Source organism: Ranitomeya variabilis, chromosome 1 (genome assembly GCF_051348905.1).
Source record: "Ranitomeya variabilis isolate aRanVar5 chromosome 1, aRanVar5.hap1, whole genome shotgun sequence".
In the NCBI taxonomy this organism is placed as follows: domain Eukaryota; kingdom Metazoa; phylum Chordata; class Amphibia; order Anura; family Dendrobatidae; genus Ranitomeya; species Ranitomeya variabilis.
In genome coordinates, this window is record NC_135232.1 from 1,063,230,986 (window position 1) to 1,063,243,167 (window position 12,182).

General features: G+C 48.6%; 1 protein-coding gene across 15 annotated transcripts in view; it reads left to right on the forward strand.

Moving 5' to 3' along the window:
- Positions 1 to 12,182, forward strand: part of APBB2 (amyloid beta precursor protein binding family B member 2) — a 398,629-nt gene that overhangs the window by 339,183 nt on the left and 47,264 nt on the right. Inside the window, exon 1 of one of the 15 annotated variants that reach the window (XM_077279866.1) lies at positions 10,458 to 10,557. The exons of the other annotated variants lie outside the window; for them this stretch is intronic. The gene's annotated coding sequence lies outside the window, so the exon portion shown is untranslated. Of the gene's footprint in view, positions 1 to 10,457; positions 10,558 to 12,182 lie in introns of those variants that run through there. 15 annotated transcript variants of the gene reach the window in all.

A 12,182-nucleotide genomic window follows, 5' to 3' on the forward strand; every position in this document is an offset into this window, starting at 1 on the left:
ATTAACAAAACCAACATTACTCCCAGCCGATACCACCTGGCTCGGGAGCACCAAAAACCCCAGAGGGTTCACTGTTCACGCCACACTTTCCGGGGAACCGACCACCTCTGCCGGAACCCCCCACCAATTCACCAGATCCAAAACCAGTTTACCACTAAATCCAGAGGAGCCATAAGCCAATGGATCCCCCAACCCAATTTCCATCAACTCCAAGGACTCCACCCAGCCACCACAATGAGGGACTTTGAATACCTCAAAGACCCGAGACCCCACCAAAACGAAACGCTATGGCCTTCTCTACGCCTTCCTGCAGACCAAGCGCCCAAAAATCCATTCCAACAGCGTTCAAATGCACTCCGTCTGCCAACCAGAACGCCCCAACCCCTTTTTCCAACTCGAAATGCCTCACGGCAACTCCACCATTCCTGGTCACAAAAGCCGACACGGCCCTATTAACCTTAATCCTCGCCTTGTTAATTTTATCCAGTGACCGCATATGCCTCCAGCGTTTACGCGGTACTATCTCTGACCAAACTACCGACAATCCAGGATATAAAACCCACAACCGCAATATGTCTTGCTTTATATCCTTAATTAATTCTCGAAAGGGGCGTATCCCCAAGTCATTACCTCCCACGTGCAATACCAAAACATCAGGCGACTTGTCTAAAATTACCGCAGCATGAATTTCCTTCAGGACCCTGTTCCAGGCCATGCCCCGAAAGCCAAGCCACCGAACCACCGCCACCGACCGATCGAAACCCAGTTGCCTACCCTCCGACCGTACGTCAGCTCGCAGGGCTCCCCAATGCACATAGGAATGACCGAAAATCCACACCAGTAAAGGTGGAAAACCTGAAAAATACAAACACAAGTAATCAAATCCCCACCGTATCACAAAACAAATAACCATAACACCGGACCGTACCAGATGACGTAATCATACCCCACTAACACCTCACATAACTACGGTATCTATTTGACTTCCATCTGCCAATACGTTTAATCACTTCCGCATCCAAACCACCCGCAGCCGCGTCAGTTGCCGCCCCAATCCGAAACGAATGAGGAGTAAAGCGCGACCCATCCAACCCCAATTCATTAATCGCCTTTTTGAAAATCATGCAAAACTGATACCTTGACAAAGAGGAACCATCCTCGTGACAGAGCAACGATCCAGCCCTGAGAGGCATGAGCCCCCAAAAAACTGTTAAACAAGTAACTGGGCACATACGCGAGCCGGCGACTACACCTAGCACCACCTTCTTACCACGGCCCACCTGGTCAGTCTTTGAGCGACGTAACCAGAACTCCACCCTATCCTCCGACAATAACACATCACGCGCCAAAATCCCTCCCACCACTTTTTTGGTAGGAGACACCAACTCACCAATCCTCAGCGCACCGAAAAAGGCGAAGGAAAATGCCAAACGGAATAAACAATGCTCAAAAGCCGACACGCAGCACTTCCCCAACGCCTCACCCAACCGTTCCAACATAGCAAAAGACACAAGACGCCGCGAGTCCAACCCCCCGCATCGCCTACGGAAACCTTTAACTGCTTGCCTCACCAAAAACACTTTGGACAAATCCCGTTGCCCACTTAACTTAAAACCAAAAGCCAGAGCAGCCAGCAAGCGCGATACCTTCGTCCACGACCAACCTTCCGAAAAACCTCGACTTAACCAAGACAGCAGAACACCCACTTGATCATCCGAACTAACTACACCCAGGCAAGCTGTTAACATCCCCTCCCAAGACAACGAAACCGCTTGATACGCCTCCCATGTTTTGGGAGCCAACGATGACCGTATCAAATCTTCAGCGTCCCAGATGCCACAATCCAAAGGTCCGCAGGGCAATCCAAGCCGACGGTCTCTGCTTCTGGAGCCAATACCCGAAAACGCTCGAACTGAAAACGAGAAAGAGAATCCGCTATTGAATTACGCACCCCAGGCACATGAGTTGCCGTAACCTGTGAATTCAACTCCAAACAAGCTAACACCAGTCGGCGAAGAACTCGCACCACGGGAGGTGACGACGCCGTGAGTCCATTCACAGCACACACGACCCCCATATTGTCACAGTTAAAACGAATGCACCTGTTACGGAATTCATCCTTCCACAAATGAACCGCCACCAGAATCGGAAAAATTTCCAACAACGCAATGTTACGAACTAGCCCCGCCGCGATCCACTCAGCAGGCCAAGGTGCCGCACACCACTGCCCCTTGAAATAAGCTCCAAAACCACTACCACCAGCTGCATCCGTAAACAAATCAAGCGAATCATTGTCAATCGCCTCTTCCATCAACAACGACCGACAATTATACGAACCCAAAAAGGAGCTCCAAACTGCCAAGTCCTCTTTCAGCTCAGATGACAAGCGAATAAAATGGTGCGGTGCCCGAACTCCGGCCGTAGCACTCGCTAATCTCCTGGAGAACACTCTCCCCATCGGCATCACCCGACAAGCAAAATTGAGTTTACCAAGCAACGATTGCAACTCACGCAAAGTCAACTTCTTCAAACGCTGCGCACGCGCCAAATCTTCACGCAATCCCTCAATCTTGTCCACCGGCAGCCGAAACTCCCACTCAACCGTATCGATGACAATACCCAAAAAACTCAAACACGTACTCGGGCCTTCCGTCTTTCCAGGCGCCAGGGGAACCCCAAAGCGCTCACAAACCCATTCAACAGCCCGCAAAAGCCGATAACAACGATCAGACCCAGCCGGGCCTACACACAGGAAATCATCCAAATAGTGCATAATTGAATCGCAATCCGAAACATCCTTAACAACCCACTCTAAAAATGAACTGAACGTCTCAAACAACGCGCACGATAAGGAACAACCCATAGGCAAACACCTATCAACGTAGAAACCCCCCTCCCAAAAACAACCCAACAGACGAACACTATCAGGATGCACCGGTAGCAACCGAAACGCCGCCTCAATATCCGTTTTGGCCAACAAGGCCCCTCGTCCGAACTTTTACATACCCACGCAACAGCTTCGTCAAAAGACGCGTAAACCACCGAGCAAAGCTCCGGCGCGATACCGTCGTTAATAGACAACCCACGTGGATAAGACAAATGGTGTATCAAACGAAATTTTCCCGCTTCCTTCTTGGGAACCACACCAAGTGGGGAAACAACCAAGTCCTCAACTGGAGGAGACTCAAAGGGGCCAGACATCCGCCCCAACGCCACTTCCTTCTTCAATTTCTCTGACACCACCCCCCCCATGTAATACTGCTGACTGCAAATTCTTCAACACCCGAGGAACCACAAACGGAGGGGCAGGAATCACAAAACCATCCCGAAAACCATGATACAACAAAACCGACGCCTCTGCCTTGGGATACCTATCTAGATAGGGGACCATCTTTTCCAGCCTCACCGGCGTCACCCCCATGAGAATTCCCGTCCCCAGACTTCGACTTGGCTTTTTTAAAGCATTTTGAAGCCCCGTGAGAGGACCCGCTGCAATGGGAACACAAGTTTTTAAATTTGCAGTTAACCCCAAACTTGCATTGCCCATCGTTGAACTGCCAACACAATCCCGCTTTTTGACTCCCTGACTGACTGGACTGTCCCGACATTCCTGCCGAACTGGACCGACCGCTCTGACCGGAACCACCGGTCCCCCCCTGAAAGGAATGACCAAACTTATACTGCGCCATCACCCGAAGCCAGAGCCCAATATCCTTTTGGTCCCACCGAAGAGTCGGACGTATAGCCTTCCGCTGCCGGAATTGCTCGTCGTACCTCAGCCAAGCCTGCCCACCATAAACCCTATGAGCCTCCCCAATAGAGTCCATATAGCAAAACAAGCCCGAACAATTCTCCGGCGCCTTTTCGCCAATTACACTTGCTAGAATGGCGAACGCCTGCAACCAATTTATGAAAGTTTGAGGAATCAAACGCCACCTGCGTTTCTCCTCCTCCTCCTTCTTACTGTCCTCTTTCTTCCCCTTATCGAGGTTAAACTTTTCCAACGGAAGTAGTGAAAATATTTCCACATACTCATCTTTAACAATCTTCTCCCTCACTTCCTTCTTAAGATGCGCCCCCAAAGGTCCCTCAAAACAGACATACACCTCCCCGTGAGCCCTATCATCCAAATGTATACGACACTCCTTCTCTTTCTCCGTCTGAACCGAAACCGAAACTGGAGCCCAGGGGCCTACCGCCACATCCGTAACACCCCCAATCCCCCTTTGTGACCCAACCCACGCCGCCAAATGCCGTTGATCACTCATACCCCTCTCTAACTTAGCCAATAAATCCCTCACACTAGCTAACACAGCACCAACCCCCCCCCACATCAGCCGCACCCGACACACTCATCCCAACCACGGGCCCCGAATCATCCTGTAACCCAGAAACTACAGGAGAAGAGAAAATCTGAGAAGATAACAAAGACACATACTCACCAGGCTGCGAGGGAGCTGTGATCCCTCCAGCCGGATTCCCAGGGTCCTGACGCCGCTGTCCACGTAAGTCTATGCCATCCTGCGAAAACTGCCACCGGGAGGCCTGAGAAGGATCCTGCTGCGCTGTAGAAGCCGGGGAAGAGGACACCGCCGACTGCTGAACTCCATACGGCTGCTGCAACTGTGGTGCTGCTGACCAAGCGCCCGGGCTCACATCCCCCCCTGGGGACACCGCCGCCACATCCATAACTCCAGTTGCGGGATCAGACCCCGCCGTAGTAAACATGGCCGACCCAGCCCCGGGTCCTGCTGGGCCGCCCGATCCACCGCTGCTCCCTCTCCTGTTCACAGGCGATGAAGAGGCAGGCCGCGCGGCAGGGACATCACCGCCGCGGCCCCCCGCTGCATTAGGCCTCGCACGCTGACCAGCTAGTCTAGGCTCCGCCCCCACGCCAGCACGAGGCGAAGGCCTAGCAGCCGCCGACGGACCCCGCCGGGCAGTAGGATTCCTCCCAGGCCGGGGCACGCTGGCACAACGACTCGGAGGCGCCCGGCCTGGAGGGTCCCTTGAGGGGCTCCTGCGCCGCCGGGGGGCCCGCGGAGCTAAGTCGGGCGACAGGCGTTCCGGAGGCCTAGTCCGACGCGAACGCCTCACCGGGGACGCCGGCCCCGCCACTGACCCTCCGCTCCCCACGATGCCAGCAACTTGCTGTTCGAGCCAGCCTGGAGGGTGCACAGCCGCTGCAGCCCTCAGGCTCTCCAGGAGTCGATCCATGGTGGACATAGTAAGTACACACCAGTTGCCCAGAGAGCGGGAACTGACCAGGCCACTCCCTCCCACCACTAGTTAACCTTTCAATTTCTACCCATAACCCCCTGCACAGTTAACTCTAACCCCTCCCTCCATCCCACGGTCATGCTGTCCTACACTTACGCCGCGGGGGGGGAGGGACGGCTCAGCTCCGGCCATTACTGTCCTTCTCCTTTCAATGCTAACTAATAAGATGAGACCATTAAAGGTGCCCAGCTCATACAGCTCACTTACATATAAAGAGACCAATGGGGAATTGGTAACTAGTTATATAGGACCAACATTATCTGCAACATTCAGTGTCAGGCGAGTATTCAGCAGTCACATGCTGAAAACAGCAATCAGATCAGGTGTAAAGTGCAATGTTATATATCAATATGGCAAAACCTACTGTACAGCGTGGTCTTATTTTATTCCTGGGCGCTAGTAATTTTTTCTATAGTATAATGTACATGAATATCTTTGATCAGTATGTCAGTCGACTGTATATTTTAGACAAAATGGAAAAACTTATGCCTACAGCTTGTCCTGTATTATGCATAGGATGGACCAAATATAAGGCCTTGGTTATAATGGGGCAACCTTCAATATGCATATTAAAGGGAACCTGTCACCCCGGTTTTTCATTCGGAGATAAAAATACCGCTACATAGGGCATGAGCTGTGCTTTACAAAAGTGTTTTTTTTCTACCCTGATTCCCCACCTAAGCTGCCGAAATTACTTACCAAAGTCGCCGTTTTCACTTGTCAATCATGCTGGTCTGGTCATAGGGGCGTGGTGACAAAGCTGTTTCTTCCCCCAGATCTTGCTTAGGTTTCCGTTGGTGGCGTAGTGGTTTGCGACTGCGCAGGTGACGAAAAACAGCGCACTCTGCGCTATATCCCTGGTGATCGGTGGGGGCAGCCATCTTCCTGTGGCCGCGCGTGCGCAGATGGAGCGCTCTGCTGCCCGGGGCTTCAGGAAAATGGCCGCGGGCTGCCGCGCGTGCGTAGATGGAGATCGCGGCGGCCATTTTCCTGAAGCCGAGATGCGAACTCTGCTTCAGGAAAATGGCCGCCGCGATCCCCATCTGCACACGCGCGGCATCCCGCAGCCATTTTCCTGAAGCCCCGGGCAGCAGAGCGCTCCAACTTCGCACGCGCGGCCACAGGAAGATGGCCGCCCCCACCGATCACCAGGGATATAGCGCAGAGCGCGCTGTTTTTCATCACCTGCGCAGTCGCAAACCACTACGCCACCAACGGAAACCTAAGCAAGATCTGGGGGAAGAAACAGCTTTGTCACCACGCCCCTATGACCAGACCAGCATGATTGACAAGCGAAAACGGCGACTTTGGTAAGTAATTTCGGCAGCTTAGGTGGGGAATCAGGGTAGAAAAAAAACACTTTTGTAAAGCACAGCTCATGCCCTATGTAGCGGTATTTTTATCTCCGAGTGAAAAACCGGGGTGACAGGTTCCCTTTAATGCGATTCTCTATGGTACTATATAGAGGCTTGTTCAATCCAATTTTATTACAAGGACGCCTCATTATAAGCTGAGCACTTGTGTAATCCAAAGTGATCAGTTATAATGTGCTGGGAAGAAGGGGCTGGGAATTTGGTTCCCCTAAAGTGGCGCTGGAGGGAGAATTAGGCTTTAGGTCTGTCCCACACGTCCAGATAATTCCGGTACCGGAAAAATCGGTACCGGAGTTATCCGTGTCCGTGAGCTCACGTGGCACATCAGTGTGGCACACGTGCGGCAGCCGTGTGCCGACTGGGTACCACACGGACCATGCAGGAGACAGCGCTACAGTAAGCGCTACAGTAAGCGCTGTCCCCTGCATCTGGTGCTGAAGCCGCCATTCATTTCTTCTCTCCAGCAGCGTTCGCTGGAGAGAAGATATGAAAAATCATTTTTTTTGTGCTTAAAATAAAGATCCCTGTCCCCACCCCCCTCCCACCCCCTGTGCGCCCGCCCGCTGTTAATAAAATACTCACTCGGCTCCCTCGCTGCTTCCTCTCAGCGCCGCAGCTTTTTCCTGTATGAGCGGTCACGTGGTGCCGCTTATTACAGTGATGAATATGCGGCTCCACCTCCCATAGGGATCTTTAGGGGACAGGGATCTTTATTTTAAACACAAAAAAAAAAAAAAATGATTTTTCAGATCTTCTCTCCAGCGAACGCTGCTGGAGAGAAGAAATGAATGGCGGCTTCAGCACCAGATGCAGGGGATAGCGCTTACTGTAGCGCTGTCTCCTGCACGGTCCGTGTGGTACCCAGTCGGCACACGGCTGGCGCACGTGTGCCACACTGATGTGCCACGTGAGCTCATGGCCCCCCTGGCACGGATAACTCTGGTACCGATTTTTCCGGTACCGGAATTATCTGGACGTGTGGGACAGGCCTTACATTGTATTAGGGCTAGTGATGAGCAAGTGTACTCGTTGCTCGGGTTTTCCAGAGCACGCTCGGGTGGTCTCCAAGTATTTATGACTGCTCGGAGATTTAGTTTTACTTGCTGCAGCTGAATGATTTACAGCTACTAGCCAGCCTGAGTACATGTGGGGGTTGCCTGATTGCTAGGGAATCCCCACATGTAATCAAGCTGTCTAGTAGCCGCAAATCATCCAGCTACGGTAAGGAAAACGAAATCTCCGAGCAGTCATAAATACTCGGAGACCACCTGAGCAACGAGTACACTCGCTCATCACTAATTAGGGCTCATGCGGACGACTGTAGTTTTGGTCCAAGTGCAATACGTCAAAACATCGGATCCCGCTGGTGAGCAATGTTATTCAATGAATCAGTGCACATGTATATTTTTTTTACTGGGCAGAGTGGTCCTAGAAAAAAAAAACACAATTGATGGCACTCGCCAATTCATGTCTATGGGTTCGTGGAAATCATTGGTCCTCACTCCAAGTGCAGTCCCATTTTCAGGGACAGATAAAATGGAGAAACCTTTTTTTTTTTTTTACCGTAATTGTCCACTTCCTACAAAAACGGATCCAACTCCGATCAGAGTCTGCAACCATTTCTACCTGCAACCCTGATTCTATAACTCCTGGTCTTGGGGGTGCATAGTGATTGGGTAGTATCTGTTCTAGGCTTGGTAAGCCAGTGGGACTTAAACAGTCAGCCCACTATAATTATTTGCTCAAGGTCTAAGATACATCTAGAGATGACGCTATGTTGGCTCAGACTTTGTAATATTAATTGTTCCCTAAATTGGTTCTTCAGAGACTCTGTACACAGTGATCTCGCAGTGCTGAGAAACCAGTGCAGATGAGAACTGAACTATGAAGTGTGAGCACATACTATTCACTGTGTTTTAAATACCTAATTACCGAAAAACCCCATTTTCTTTCGTTTAACTAAAGTGTGATAAATTATGTAGGGTAATAACACTATGCTCAACTAGAAGAGCTGCCAACTCTTCACTGCAAAATGTGTGCCATCCAGTTAATGAAGTGCCGACGTATAGGAGGCTCATAAAACTATGTGGGTGATTTTAAGAAGTATACCCAGAGCTCTAGAGGCTCAATTTGGGTTAAGAGGACATAAAGAAAATGTCTTAGGTTATTCTACAGAAACTCCTTACAAAGGATGCATCAGGTTCAAAACCATGTTTCGAACTTAGCTGCAAGTTATCAGCTATCTGTAAGCTAGGTTGCTGATTGCTGGTGGTCTCAATTCTTGGATCTCTACTGATCCTGAAAAAGGAGATCTGAAGTTCCCCACTAGAAATACTTGTCAGTCACCACTCTGCTAATTGTTAGCTATTTTTGGAAGTTGCATACACAACCAATAGTGTGGTGGCACACATGTACAGCCATCGCTCCATTTAAATGGGGTATTTCAAAGCTCTGTTCTCGAGATTGGTGAATACAGACTAACTGGATGCAATGAATTTCTGCATGGACTGCTCACATATGCTTTTTACACTTAATACAGCATGATGGTTAGCACTCTTGCTTTGCAGCGCTGGCGTTCTTGGTTCAAATCCAACCAAGGACAACATCTGCAAGGAGTTTGTATGTTCTCCCAGTGTTTGCGTGGGTTTCTTCTGGGTTCTCTTGTTTCCTCCCACACCCCAAAGACATATTGCTAGGGAATTTTGATTGTGAGCCTCATTGTGAACATAACTCGTGTCTATTCACAATGTATTTCCCCATCTCATAATAGTTCTAACCTGCCAAGCAAAGGTCAGCTGGTGACAAAGGTTTCTAGTAGGAACTAATGTAGGCCCAGAACTAGAAATGACGGATCTGCAGGTTGACTTCCTGGGAGTCTAGAATGGTTTTGCCGATTGTCCAGTTTGGTCTGTATTATTTGGACAGTCTCAGTAAACGACGGTTTGTCCATGTGAATGTACACATGGTGTTCTTGCTGGATAAAATCGCTTTCAGTTATAAAGCGTGGATCTACATCGTGTGCAGAGTATGACATGCCTGATGTCTGCCGCACGTGTGGGAGTATTAAATACTGTAGAAAAATGGAGCACGTCAGTCACAATTTCATGGTCGGATATTCTTCCTGTACTTGGTACAGCTGTAAGAAGAAGAATCATGCTTTGTTCTATCAGAAGTCTGATTCCTTCCTTCGAGGTCAATGGAGTCTTGTTTACTTGCATGTGAGAAACCATTGTGGGCCCATAAGGGGACCTTCATTTCTTCCTAAACTTTAATTTCATCAGTTGGGGAACAAAATACTTACTCTAGACTCTAGGAAAGTATATGGAGATTGTAGGGTGCAGTCTACAACTTTGTGCTTTCACACAGAGCACCATATTTATTTTCAGTCGTGTGCGTGATGCCTTTGCGTGTTTTTTTACTAGCTGTCATTTCTAGACATTTAGACATGCACTGAGCTGATACATTTGCTTCATGTCGTCCTATTACTGCTCTTTGGCTCTGAAGAGATTGCAGCACATGTTTAACATTACAGCAGCGAGTGCATAGGTCGCTCTCTTGTCTCCAGAGGCCGCTCGCTTGCTACGCGGAGATCAATCCATGGAGGTGACAACAATTAGCAGTCATTAATGTCTGTGGTCCTAAATGTCTCCCAGCTCCTGTCAGCTTCTCTCCACGCTTTGTGTACTATACAACCTGTACAAGTGAATTTGTGTAAGAAATGCATTAACCTTCAGAAAAGCAGGGTGGAAGGAGGGCTGCGAGTATTTTTGGTGTGGGGGGCGGGCTTCACAGCAGTCGCTTCTCACAGTTCTTGACTGAAGACTGGAGATGCTGCATGTGTACATACTGATTTCTCCGCTTCTCCCCTGCCTTGTAGATGACCTGCTGCTGTTTCTAATCACAGGTTTGTTATTAGATTCCTAATATCTTCATTTTATGGATCACAAAGTACATTTCTTTCTTCACGTGTCTCGTTGAAGCCATTCTTGGTGGTATCGGAGGCTCATTTGTTGGGGGCTCTGACAGGGCAGTCATTCTTTGATTTTTTTATTGTGTGTAACCTTGGAGATTTGCGCCAAGACAAGACTTTTGGGGTTCTGGAACTTGGGCAATCTATACGGTAGAACTAAGACTAGTTGGTCGTATCACATGTGCTGAGGTCTCTTAGGTGCGTACAGGTCCTCATCATGCCATGGCTCTTAGGCATGGATTGCATTTGGTTCTCGGGTCCTTTGCTGGGCGAATTTACATTTTATTTACATATATGATCCCATTTTGGAATATGTTGGTGGTATTTTAGGCTACAATAAAATAGAGCACACATTCTGGCACTTGCCGGTACTGATTCATGTCTGCTATCAGTCATACAATGTGATAAAGGCTCTCTGAGTCAGTTCTAGTGGTTTTATGGAGACCTACATAGTAATCGCAGCTGTATCGTTCACCCTGCAGCCTTTCATGAGTTGAACCACAACTCACATGGTGAAATAATTTGTTGGGTGTCACAGTCTAACAATGGCGTCCTTGATTTTCCTTGCTTCGCCAGGGGGCAAATCTGCCCTTGTGTAATAACTTGCACACCATGTTCTGCTTGCTTTGTCAAGGGAAATTCCTGTTTTCTTAGGAAAGGATGTTGTTGCTAAGCACTTGCCTAATAATGAAGCCAGGGCCGTGTGAGGAATGAAAGCATCCCTTTGGAAACCTGACATGTAGTGCCAAATATTTCACTAAATGAATCAAACAGTAGTCACGGAGATGAGCCTTTCACATCTTCCTCCTATTAGACTTACCGCATTTCTTTTCGGAGTTCAACTTTGTTAACGCGGACAATTGGGGAGGATAATTCAGAAATAGGGGTCAGTGTTTACAACGCGCTAATTTAGCAAGTATGATTAAAAAAAATTAAATTTTATTTTTTATAACTACATTTAACTACCCCCCCCCCCCCCAGTCATCAAACAACAATGTGTGTGGGAACAAAGCACACGTAAAAAAAAGTTGCACATTTTTGGCGCATGTCATATTTGAACTAAAATGTGGGAACTTTTCGCTTCTTTTCACATTTTTAAAAAGTGTCCAGAAATGTGGGAACAGCCACCTCTGGTCCAATGGATTTATTATAGTTTATGGCATAAATTATAACTTAGATCTGTGTCTTCTCTTAGATTTCATTGTCTGATGAATGGAAAACCAAAGATGCAATAAATTAATTACAAAGGATCAGTCATAAGTCATTCATCAAGGTGGATAGGTGGTATGTCTCGCCATGTAGAGTTAGATAATAATGATGCATTCAGTGGGGTAAATTGAAGCTTGTGTGCCCCAAAGCAAAATCTCCAAAAGGGTCTCCCAACTATTTTGGGCCCTTTTCATTCGGGCCCTTTAGACTCCAGGGCCTGGTATAAATGCAACCCCTGCACCTATAGTTGTGCCCCTAGATACCGTACATTTAATTACTGAGTACTATGGAGTCCTTTGTTTTTGAATGTTCAGTTTTCTTCTGGTTCCGTTCATGTTTTCTTTGACTCC